Source organism: Phyllostomus discolor, chromosome 3 (genome assembly GCF_004126475.2).
Source record: "Phyllostomus discolor isolate MPI-MPIP mPhyDis1 chromosome 3, mPhyDis1.pri.v3, whole genome shotgun sequence".
In the NCBI taxonomy this organism is placed as follows: domain Eukaryota; kingdom Metazoa; phylum Chordata; class Mammalia; order Chiroptera; family Phyllostomidae; genus Phyllostomus; species Phyllostomus discolor.
Window position 1 is genome coordinate 45,829,687 of NC_040905.2, and position 13,498 is coordinate 45,843,184.

General features: G+C 40.6%; 1 pseudogene; it reads right to left on the reverse strand.

The window, feature by feature from the left end:
* Positions 1–526: 526 nt before the first annotated feature.
* LOC114492286 lies at positions 527–5,353 on the reverse strand (annotated as a pseudogene).
* Between the last annotated feature and the right edge of the window lie 8,145 nt (positions 5,354–13,498).

The following is a 13,498-nucleotide window of genomic DNA, read 5'->3' on the forward strand; positions in this document are numbered from 1 at the left end:
CTTCTCCCTTTTCAACAAACTCTTCTCTCTCAGGAAAACAATACATTTCTCTTGCTGCTTCTCCCTTTTTAAAAAGTAGACTTTATTTTTTAGAGCAGTTTTAAGTTTAGAGCAAAACTGAACTGAAGATAGAGATTTCCCCACACCCGCCACCCCTACGCACACAGCCTCTCCTATTCTCAAAGCCCCTTTCTCCTTGCCTTCTGATGGGAGTTTTCCTTATGTCCTCTAATCCTTTCAAGTCTGACACTTCTGCTCCAGCAATCAATCTCACCAACACAAATTAGACTTTTTAAGGCATTTCTGCCAATCATTGACAGTTGTCTCCAGGGAAGAAATTCTGTGCCAGAGATAAAGAAATTATGTTTATATTCACTCACAATCTCTCTTTCCATAACTGCCACTAAGTGACCTTGCCCTTCAGGAGCAGAAGAGAACATGTCTATTGTCTCTTCCAGATGGCCACCCTAGCTGAATATGCTTCTTTGGCCAAATTCCATGGTTCTCAGTTTCCGGAGCTAATTTCTCAATAGTCTGGAGGAGGGGCTCCAGCAGGGTTGCTCGTGACCTGAGTCCTTTAGGGCACAGTCAGAGGGTTATCAGCAGGCACTGACACACAGTGAACTGGTGTGCATCTAGGTTTTGACAAAGGACTGGAAAGTTCAAAAGTTTAAGTTCCTAGGCTAGTTAAGACAAGAAAAAGAATGTTTCCTCATGCCTCTATAATGTAAATAATTTAAATAATTTAGCAGCTTGGTTAAAATGACTCTATTTAATATTTTCCCTATTTTCACTCTTTCTTTAAGGTAGATAGTGGGATTGAGTTAAAACACCCAGCTGGTATTAGAGAATGGCTTGCAGCAGGAAAAACGACCATGAATTCGGTAATCAAGAAGGCGGGTGTGAAGTAGAGTGCTGAGAGCAGAGGAGACACACAGGAGTGTGTTTTTCTACAACAGTCTCCTTTGCTAATTTTTCTATTAGATTAAATTTTCTTATTGAGTGGTGTAGGCTTTCTATTTACTGTGGCTTGTCTTAGTTCCAGCTGCTTTAAGACTAGATGGCTTATGCAACAAAAATTTATTTCTTACTGTTCTGGAGGCTGGAGAATCTAGGATCAAGAGGCTGGCAGATCTGGTCCTGGTTTGTACGTGGCAACCGTCTCATTGCACCGTCACATGGTGAAGGGCAGAGAGAGCCTTCTTGCCTCTCCCACACGGGCACTAATCCCATCATGGGGGCTCCACCCTCAACTTTATCACCTCCAAAGGCCCCACCACCCAATATCCACATTAGGGGTTAGGATTTCAACACATGAATTTGCGGGGGTGGGGGGGGGGGGGAACATAAACATACAGTCCGTAACATGCCTCTTAATCATTTATGTAGTTTCTCTAGACTGACATTTACTTTTTTTATTTCATTACATTTTCTTCTTTATTCCCCCCTTTAATCCATTTTTCCCTGTTCTTTATTTTTTAAAAATAAGCAAAATGTCTATATAGTCTTTCCCTCTTTTTTCTTACATAACATGTAGTTAACAATAAAGAATGTTCTGGCCTTAGTTTTTTTTACTTAATATTTCACTTAATGTATTTGGAGATCATTCCAGGTCAGTACCTAGGGTCTTCCTCATCCTGGTTTTCAGCTGCCAAGCACTCTATTGTGTGGATGGATCATGGTTTATGTGGACAATGGGGTTGTTTTCAATTATTTACGATTATAAACAACACTGAAATGAATCATCTTTTACACATCTCACTTTGTATTTGCACAGCATATTGGTAGGAGAGATTCCTAGAAATGTAATTGATGGGTCAAAAGACTGTTACTTGTCTTCTAACTTTGTTATAATATCTTTCATTGTAAGTTTTTAATTTTTAAAAAAGATTTTATTTATTTATTTTTAGAGAAGGAAGGGAGGGAGAAAGAGAGAGAGAGAGAGAAACACCAATGTGCAGTTGCTGGGGGCCATGGCCTGCAACCCAGGCATGTACCCTGACTGGGAATTGAACCTGCGACACTTTGGTTCGCAGCCCGCACTCAATCCACTAAGCTACACCAGCCAGGTAATTTTTTTCTATTTAATGCTTTTGGATTTTGTCATGACTTCCTTGGCAGAATGTGTTCTGAGCCTAGGTTATAACAGTATTCTTTTCTATTTTCTCCCAAAATGCTTATGGACACACACAAATACAGTAGAACCTTCATTCCCAAACTTAATTCTGGAAAATTGTTCAAGAGCACTTGTTCAGAACCCAAATCTCCTGTGTTTGTCACCTGAGAGATACATAGCTAATAATATAGGTATCAGCATAAATGGGTTGTCAGGTAGAGAATCAAGACCAGAAGTTTTGCTAGACAACTTAGGCAGGTTTTCCATGAACAACTTGGTTGAGAAATGAATTGTTTAAGAACCAGATGTTTGAGAACCGAGGTTTGACTGTACACACGCACTTTTAATATATATGGATTTCAAACTGTTCACTCAGATAATTAGGGATCTAATTATTTTCTCCCATAAAGATATCCTATAACACTTTGTGCCTCATTTACGGAATTTATCCCCTTCCTTCCCCTTCTGCCTGGAATGCTAAACTGGTGTCAAGTATTAACTCTCCTACTAGACTGTGAGCTCCTGGGCAGTGAACATCACGCCTTATTCTCTTTTATATGCCTGATAGCATCTACCACAGTCCTGGCTTATGATACATGTGAAATGCTTCCTTGATGAATTCAATAGAAGGTATAGAATGGTGGCCAGATTCCCAATTTCAGGCATGACAGAGTGAGAGAAAACAGACTTATGTTGCCATTAGAGACAGTGCAATTTGGGTAGGATAAGCTTCAATAACTCTAGTAATATGAAAAGTGGTGTAAATGACAAAAAGAAATTCTTGGAGGCCTCTTACAGTTTATGAAAACTCTGGGTGAAACAAATCAGAAATATTCAAAAGCAGATTTTATTATATTTGCAGTGGATCACAATACAAATATATTGATGGGAGTGGCTTCTTTAGAAATCGATACTTTATGGGGAAAAATTTCATTTATTCAACAAATATTAGACTGAACTAAAAAGTAACTGCTAATATTTAACTATTTTTTTTAATCTACGAAAGCTACAGCTTCGTTTGGCTCCATCTAACATTTATTGAACTCTGATTGTGCCTCAGGTAATGCCACATCTCTCTCTCCAGGCTGCCGCAGTCTCAAATCCTTGCTGGGTACCAGGCATCTGATCTCCTAGACAGTTTGGGGGAGACACACACAGATTCTTCCATTGCGCTCTGCCTGAGAAAGGGTTTCCCTAATTTTAGTCACTTCCATCCTTATGGTTTAGTTCTATCTATATTCACTCAGTATTTTTTATGAGGTCTTACTGTTTCCTTAAATACGTTTACTTTAAAAGAAAAGTTTATATCATCTTAAGTGGGTACACTACTATCACATTATGAATGGAAAGTCAGGGATAAACCCACATGAGAAAACCCCAGAATTCAGTCATGTGCTCCCTGCTTAAAATAACCAATGCCTTCCAAATGCCTTTCCCAGCCGGCAAAGTGCTGCGTGATCGCGTTCCCCCAAACCATGCTCTCTGCCTCCTCCCCTCTCGTCCAGGCCTGGTGACCTTCTCTAGGCCCTGGACCCACCAAGCTCACTCTTCCTCTTTAATTGGCATGACCAGTTCTGTGTGTGTGTGTGTGTGTGTGTGTGTGTAACTCCAACGTTAGTTTCATGTCACCTCCTGGAGAGGTCAGTGTTGGTGTCCTGCCCAGAAACCCATGGGTGTCTTCTACTAGTCCTGTTTCCGCACTCCCTGTCTTCCCCCACACCCCAATGGCACCAACAGAATACTTTATATATATATATATATATATATATATATATATATATATATGGTATTTTTCTCAAAAGAAATTTTTTGAAAGTAAATTGAAAAATATTTTAAATAAAAATCTTTAAAAAATTGTACATCATACATTATCATTGTACATACAAATGCTACTGCAAAAGAGTGAAGGTTCCTCCGTCCCTACCTGGTGGTCTCTTCTAAGACTGAATTATAGACACATACAAACCTATTGGTCTTTAAAAACTATACATATAGGATAAATACTGTTTTTTTATTTTATTGTTGTTCAAGTAGAGTTTTCTGCCTTTTCCCTCCTTCTCTTCCCCCCACCCCATCCATCCCCACCTGTAGTTTTTTAATTTGCTTTGCTTTTCCCACTCTAGTGTACATCATGACCCTGTTCTGGTTCAATATATACAGACCCAACTCCTATGTAATGGCTGGATTTCACTCGCGTTCAGTGTCACAGATATACCATAATGTCTTTACTAATCTGTTTAATGATGGACAAGTAGGTTGACTTTCTTGTTTTGCTATTATAAGAAATGCTGAATTCGTATATAATACAAATATCTTTAATATGTAAAATGCAAATTATATGTAATGTGTATATTTACTTGCACTTATGCAAATATTTCTATAGGCTTGATTTCTAGGAAAAGAGAGGGCCCTGCCCTTCTGCCTTTTTCTATGAGGCAAATTTCTAACAATTTTACTTGTTGACCAAGAAATGACTTCAGTTTCAAAATATGGTGAATACATTCAGTTCCCATATACATTCACATATAATGCCTATATTCCATATAATATGTATTCATATGTATACTCAGTGTAATATATATTATCCAGTATAATATAGAGCACACACTGTATGCTAGGACTTAGGAACTCTGGGGCTGGAAGGGTTTCTAGGTGGGCTTGCCAGGGAACTGCAGTAGTCCCTCTTAGACCTTTCGCCTTCACTGTTTTCACAATGTCTTCTGGGTTGTTTTCTTGAATGGGAATGAAACAGAAGAGTCCTCTTGGCGGAAGGAGATCTGGCACCAGTGGAAAGAAACTGTCTATGACTTGGCTACCATTTCTGCCGTCAGGCTAAACTGCCCCTATTCTGTGACTTCCTGCCTCTCCGGGGACGGGGACTGAACAACAGAAGATCGGCTTTTCCCTTCAATCTTAGTAGAAAGTCTTTGACCAAATCTGTAATTACGGTTGTATGTGAATTTACTGTGTCCTGTCTCCGGGTTATAAACTGCTGCCTTAGGGTTGATATCTGTGCACATGTACAAAGCTAGAGAACCTATCAGAGCCCAGGAATGTGGAAAGCACTCCGGACCCTGAGACCCTGACCCTGAGACCCTGACCCCACTTCAAGCAATATTTTCGTTCCTGCGAGCTTGGCCACCGGCCCCTCGAGAGCATCCAGAAAAGCAGGAACGTGTCCTTCGCAGGCTCGAACTCGTGCTGAAGGCACCGGCCCATGCGCCCCTGCAGCGGCATGAGGAACCTGCGTGCTGCCGTCTCTGTGTAGTCAAAGGGAGTTTATTAAATAGAATAGATAAGTGGATGGATTAATGTACTTGAAGAATTAAAAATAATTGATTTGAATAAAATTCACTAATTGATAATGCATAAGATTTGTTAATTATCCACTTGTTAGAACAGTTTGCCGAACAGCAAAAAATCCTTTAAGGACAGGGAACTAAGACAGGAAAATTTAGAGGAATTATAAGACTGGGCACTATAACCAGAGAGGGCTGTCCTGGTTGATTTAGCACAGAGGAGGAAGGAAGAGCTGCTTCTCTGAAGAGGAGCACAAAGGGAACATTTAGAAAAGAAACATTTAGAAAGAAAAGTTTATTTCCTCTTGGTATCCCTTGGGCAGACCTGTAAAATATCACAGTTTTGTGTGCAAGGTAGACTGAGCCTTGAGCAAACGCCGAACACACCAGCATCTGGTTACCGCACTTGGCAGGTCAGAAAATGGCTGCGGACGTCACTTGAAGGGCCAACGTAGCTGTTTCAGATGATAACACTCTCACTGTCCCTGCTCCCGTGTGACTTGATTTCTGATTCCCTAGACTAAGAAGAGCGTCTCAGGATGGAGGGCTGTGAATCATCCGGCTACACGGCTTCCTGTCTGCCTTGCTCCCAGTGCATTGATTGGGCTGAGTGCTCAGCCCTGACACTCCTGCGGAGCCAACTGCCTAAGTACCGCTCTTTGCTCTTCTGCCCTTTCAGACACGAGTGCACAGACTCCGTTCTAACAGATGAGCTCCAGGACTCGTGGCGTTCATCTGATCCAGCGATTTTCATTTTCATCTCACAGCACACAGAACTAATTACTGAAATTCTGCGGCACACCAAAAAAATATATTTTTTGCCGATGTGACAAAAAATAGGTGTAATTTTGATTGATTTACCAAAAAAGTAATAGTCATTACCTATCCTTTTTGCTTCAAAGTGACTTTTTAAAAGATCAGGGACCTATACTCATATATAAGGATTTCAGATACCTAGAATTAATCAATCAGATGTAAATTTATTATGCACCATAACCAATAAGATGCAACTCTAAAAGCCTCTGCAAGCATTAACTCTATTATTGGTCTCATATTCATTGTTCAAGACAGGGCATTCACACAGGACAGTTATTGTTGTGTTGGCTGTTGTCATTTTTTTCTTTGACAATCTAAGGGAAAAGAGGTCAGTGCCCCTGACTACACAGTTAGGTACTGCATGTTTTAAAAAAACTTGTGGCATACCGGTTGAAAATTGCTGATTTAATCTGTCAGTTGTGCTTTTCTAAAGACACATTACTGTGTTGCAAGGTGTGGAAGATGCTGATCTTTGTAGGAAACAGAGATTGCAGAAAGATATCAGCCCAGGCTGAGGTACCCTGTTGTGGGGAGCCAGTGTCTCATAGGTGCCTGCCACCACTTCCTCCGTACTTCCTGCCCTCGGTGGTCTGCCGGTTGGGGTTCTGGCTGGCACCCAAAGTGCATGTGCTCACTGCACTTGAAGAAGCTTGGCGCTTTTAAGTGACAAGGCAGGGGAGAGGAAGAGAGAAAGGACTGGGGGATTCTGCTCACTCATGGCCTCCATCAGCAAATCTTCCTGAAATAAACATTCAGTCTATATAAATACTTGTTTCTTGCTATGTAAATATGGCTTCTGGAAAGAATTTCTGACTCAGGGGCCAAAATGGCACAGTATTCTTCCCTAAGAGAAATCTTATGAATCAGAGTAGTGTTTGACATTAATGCACATGCCAATATCTGTTTGTTTGTTTTTTCTATTCCAGGCATATGAACAACTGTACTTCTCAGTCTCGGTCCTTGCAGTTGGTCAGGACTGAGTGACTGCCTGTGATGGATAATGTAATGACACACTTCACTTCCAGGATGAGACTGTGAAATGCCCAAGTGTGATTCTCCAGGCTCTTTATTGCCCCAGTGAGGCAATCGTGGAGAAAGCCTTATGCTGGAATAGAAGGCCCAAAGATTGAAGCAGCCTGGATAACTCAGTTACCACACAGAAGACAACTGCCCTAGAGAGCAGGCTGGACCACGTAGGACTTTGCATGAGAGAGAAATATACTTCTGTTATTGTACTCAGCCTCTAAGATTTGGGGGGTTGTTTATTACTGCAGCATAACTTAGATCATCCTTACTAATATAAAAAGTAACATTCAATGGAGTGACTGTTAATTCCTCTGATTCCATCCATTCTGTCTTTTAGCCAAGTACTATTTTCCAAGCTAGGCCTCTCTTTTCCAGCCAGCCCTCTCCAGTCCAAGCTGGACGCCCCTCCCAGGCCTTTCTTCCACAGCCAAACCATCCTCAGATCCTGTTCAGTGCGGAGTTTATGCTTAACCACTCGAACCTGAGGACACTGCAGACCCAAGAATCTTCCTCTGCCACATTAGCCTAAGCAGGAAATCCTGCTGAAAACTCATCCAATTGTTTCATGAAACAAATTTTAAGCCCCATGGAGAATTAATTTTAGTATCCAGAGAAGAGGGAATATTTGACTCTCTTTACTGAATAAGTATTTTTTACCTGACTAAACTGTGAAGTAGGTCAAGTCTGTTTTTACTAGGTGAAGAAAAGAACGACTGTCCTCTTTTCCCTGACACCTATAAATCAACCTTAGGGCTAAAAATGTTAGTGTAAAAGTCATGGTTGCTCTTTCCTTTTCTGTGAAGTTAACACCTAAGCACCTGAAGGCTCTGCCAGTGACCCAAACTTGTACTGCCAATCAATTGCCTGAAAATGGCCAGATAAAATGGTCTGCTGTCTTGTGACTTGCTGCATTAGTCTGTCTGAAACTTCCCACTTAGGTGCAGTGACTGCTGGGAAGAACACTAGGAACTTAGCTGGATCTTCATTCTCCCTAATTACCTCTGAGCTGTGTCCAACAAGATAAGCGGAACAATGGATCCTTTCAGAAATCTACTCAGGTGACCTTTGAAGTTAGTGAAGTAGATGTCACTTGAATGCTATGTCCACTTGCTGTTTTAACTTAATTAGAAGGAAACCATAGAAAATCTCACTACTGGAGCTTAAACAATGAGCAATTTGATGATTTCTCCTGGGCTTGCTATGTTTGAGCTTCAAAGACCACTCTGAAGATGAGAAGTAGTAGCTCTCAGAAAGCACTAGAATGTTACCCTCCCCTCCCTTCCCCCTCCCTTGTCCTTGGGGTACAGGACTCTTCAGCAGCTAGAGAGAGATTGGAAAGCAGGTAATTACCAGAAAAGTCTCTTCAGGCAAAAAGGCCCCAGGACAGAGACAAAGATGAGCTCACCTTCTGTAGAAAACACTGTGAGTTGCCTTAGTGGCATGTCCTGTTGGTTACCTGTCTAATATCCTATGTCCCTATCCCTTCCTTCTCTAATTATTTTGGGGTGGCCATATGTTGGGTGATAAATCCCACCGACATATAAGCCAATCAGGACAATACTGTTTCCTGCTTTCTCAGATTCACTTTCAGATACTAACAGCTTCTCTATGGCCAATAAGATGTAAGGGTCAGCTTGGGAGGGGAACTTTTGGGAGAATACAGGGTCTGGCAGAAGGCCTGCTTGAGTGTGGTTGGACAGGTAATAATATGGGCTTAATAACTTACAGTTTTAATTTTAGTATCTCACCTAAAATGTCATATGCTGTGCTTGAGTGTGATATTTATTGTATGTTACAAAATTACATGCTTATGATTTTGTATAAAAGATTTTTATAATAAAGAGGGGCATTATTTGTACTGGACTCTATATTTTCCATTTGTAATGAAATGGACAAGCATTGCTGGCATTAAATCCTGCATTAAATGTAAAGATAATGCTCACTGATATGGTAGCCATTCTGTGATCATTAGGCCCCAAGAGTGAGGGAAAGTCTCAGGAGAAAGGTGAAGCGGCTAGACCCCACTCTCCTGGGACTTCTTCTGGCTATATGGAGCAACAGGGACCAGATTTACGCTTTTACTGGAAATGAATGTAAAATAAGACAAAATATATGGAATGACAAATACTGTACTAAGACCCTGGAACATTAGGCAATGAAAAACAATGATATATAAGAGGCTTGGAATAAAAAAGTAACTCCTGTGGTTACTCCAAGGATACAGACTTGACAGAGTTTCCAGGCTGAAGCAGGGAGGAGGAATCCGGGCAGAGCCCAGCAGACTCTCTGAGTTGAGGTGATAGAGCCAAGTGTCTGAGGAGATCACAGCAGCTAGAGTTCATAGGACAGAGTCCGGGAGAAGAGAGAGCCGCGCATGGAAATCCAGAGATCTGAGGAGGGCTTTTCAGCCAAGTATGGATCCGCACATGCATTTATGAAAATCACCTAAGGCCAAGAAAACAACCAACTGGATAAATTAAAGCATTTTGCCTGAATGTATGGATTAAATTAGAAATTAATAACAGAAAGATCTCTGAAAAATCCCAAATATGTGGAAACTAAACACTTTTCTGAATAACCATGATCAAAGAAATCAAAAAGAAAATGAGAATGTAGTTTAAACTGAAAACAACAACAACAACAACATATTTAATGTTAGAGGATGCCACTAAAGCAGTACTGAGGGGGAAATCACGGCACTAAACACCTGTATCAGTGAAGACGAGAGATCTTACAACCAATGGCTGCAAATCAGTAGTCCAAGCTTTCATCTTAAAAAAATTGGGGACTTCCGGAAAGATGGAGGAATAGGTGGGTGCACCGTACCTCCTCGCACAACCAAGAACAGAGCAACAATAATTTACAACAATGATTTGCAGTCATAATATCAGAACTGTCAGAGGATTTATCTAAATGGAAGACGTACAGCCTAGAAGTTGAAGTAGACCCGTACATCCAGACTGGTAGGGGACTATGAGCCGAGCGAGCAGGCGTGGGGCTGGCGCGGGTCGCAGGCGCGCGGAGGTCGGGGGAAATTTGGCGCAGAATCGGCGCGACAGCAATCCGGGACGCAGGAGCGAGCGCAGCGGTATAGCGGTGATCCCTGAGTACGCAAGCGGCGGCTGGGGGAATCAGTGGGGCAGCGACTGGGGATCAGGGCAGAGCTCACAGCCCAGAAGCCCAGGGAAGTGTCTGACTCCAGGAGAACGGAAGGGTCGCCATTGATCCCTCCTGTCCCCACTCCCGCCCCTGCCCCCACATATAACGTCACAAGCTAGCGACTGGGGCGCCCAGCACTGGTGAACAGCTAAGGCTCGGCCCCCCACCGTAACAAGAGCGACCAGACCAGAGAAAAAATAAATAAATAAGTAAAATAATAGGAGAGATAGGGAAAGACATAAGACATGTTTCCAGCAGAACAGAACAGTCCCCCAGAACTCATCCTTTTGAGTGACCAAGAAATAGCCAATCTATCAGATGCACAGTTCAAAACACTGGTGATCAGGAAGCTCATGGAACTGGTGGATTTTGGATCCAAATTACATGAAAAAATGCAGATTACCATAAAAGGGATGCAGGAAGACACACGGAGAAGAGCCAATTGTGAAAGGAAGGAATCTGAATCTCAAAACAACACAGTGGACCAGAAGGAAGATAGAATCAACCAAGCAGGAGAGCATGATGAAATAAGAATTCAAAAAATTGAAGAAAAGCTTAAGACCATCGAGGACACCTTTAAACGTTCCAACATCCAAATTATAGGGGTACCAGAAGGGGAAGACCAACAAGTGGAACAGCTATTTGAACAAATAATAAAGGAGAACTTCCCCAAACTGGCAAAGGGAACAGTCTTCCAAGAAATCCAAGGAGCGCAGAGAGCCCCAAAGAAGTTGGACCCAAGAAGAAACACACCAAGGCACATCATCATTACATTAGCCAAGGTAAAAACGAAGGAGAGAATCCTAGAAGCAGCAAGAGATAAGGGGACAGTAACCTACAAAGGAGTTCCCATCAGACTGTCAGCTGATTTCTCAAAAGAGACCTTACAGGCAAGAAGGGGCTGGAAAGAAATATTCCAAGTCATGAAAGACAAGGACCTACATCCCAGATTGCTCTATCCAGCAAAGCTCTCATTTAGAATGGAAGAGAAGATAAAGTGCTTTTCAGATAAGGTCAAATTAAAGGAGTTCATCATCACCAAGCCCTTACTTTATGAAATGCTAAAGGGACTTATCTAAAAAAAGAAGATAAAGAAAAGACATGTATAGTAAAAGGACAGCAAACTCACAATTATTAACAACCACACCTAAAGCAAAACCAAAAGAAACTAAGTAAACAACTAGAATAGGAACAGAACCACAGAAATAGAGGGCACAAGGGGGGGCTAGCAGTAGGGGTGGGAGGAGGAGAGAGGGGGAAAAGGTATAGAGAATAAGTAGCATAGAATGTAGGTTGAAAATAGATCGGGGGAGGGCAAGAATAGTACGGGAAATGTAGAAGCTAAAGAACTTATAAGTATTACATATGGACATGGACTAAAGGGGGGGACGGTGGGTGGGAGAGGGGGCACAGGGGGGAGGGGAGTGAAGGGGGAAATGGGACAACTGTAATAGCATAATCAATAAAATATATTAAAAAAAATTGGAAAAAGACTCAATGAAACCCAAAGTAAATAGAAGAAAGAAAATAATAAACATCTAAGCAGAAATCAATGAAATAGAAAACAGAAAAAGAAATACAGAAGATCAATGAAACCAAAACCAGCTCTTTGGAAGAACAATATAATTGCTAAGTCATATTAGGAAAAAAAAAGGAAAGACACAAGTCACCAATATCAGGAGTGATAGGAGTGATACCACTACAGATTCTAAGATAATATATAATACTATTAATATTTTTATACAATAAATTTCATTGCTTAGATAAAATGGAGAAATGTTTTGGAAGACACAAAGTGCCGAAGCTCACTCAAGAAACAGATGACCTGAAGAGCTTTTTGTCTATTCGAGAACTTGAGGTTAAACAGGGTCCAATAAATGAAACTTCAGTCCAGATAGCTTTGCTCACAAATTCAACCCAAATTTAAGAAAGAGATAATATTAATCCTATAGAAATCCTTCCCCAAGGAACTGAAGATGAGGAAAATATTTCCTAACTCATTCTATACAGCCATCATTATCCTGAGACTAAAACCAGACAAAGCCATTACAAGAAAAGAAAACTACATCTCATTATCCATCCCCCATGAACATAAGATGCTAAATTCTAAACAGATAATAGAAATGAGATTGGTTTAACATTGGAAAAATCTATCAATGTAATTCACTATGTAAACAAATGAAAAACAAAACAACTCTATAAACTCTCAATAAATGCAGAAAAAAACAATTTAACACAATTCACCATCTATTCCTCATATAAACTCTCAGAAAACTAGGAATAGAAGGAATTTTCCTTAACTTTATAAATGTCATTTAGCCCTAGCTGGGTGGCTCAGTTGATTGGAGCATTGTCCTGTGCACCAAAAGATTGCAGGTTCGAGTCCCATTCAGGGCACATACCTAGGTTGTGGGTTCAATCCCCTGTCAGGGTGCATATGGGAGGAAACTGATGTTTCTCTCTCACATTAATGTTTCTCTCTCTCTCTCTGTCTCAAATCAATAAACATATCCTCATGTGAGGAGTAAAAAAATTAAGTCATTTACAAAAATGTGTAGCTAGCATCATAATGATGAAAGACTGAATGCTTTCCTCTTAAGATCAGGAAAAAGACAAGGATGACCACTCTCAACACACCTATTCAACATTGCCTTTAAGGTCTTAGCCAGTGCAATCAGGCAATACATATGTACATACATACATACATATATACATATATAAGCATCTAGACTGGAAAGACATTGAAGTGTCTATAAACCATATGATCTGTAGAAATTACAGTGAAATCTACAAAAAAAGCTGTTAGAATTAATAAGTGAGTTTGGCAAGGTTGCAGAAGATGCACATAACATATGAAATTAATTGTATTTCTATATACTAGCAATGGACAACCACATATTAAAAAATTTTAAAACAATACCAATTACAATAGCATAAAATATATGACATACTTAAGGATCAATCTAACAAAAATGTTCAACCCACACTGCAAACATTATTAAAAGAAAAATTAATGCAAATAAATAGACAGAAACTGTGTTCATGGGCCTGAAGACTCATTATAGTTTCAACACCATTCCTC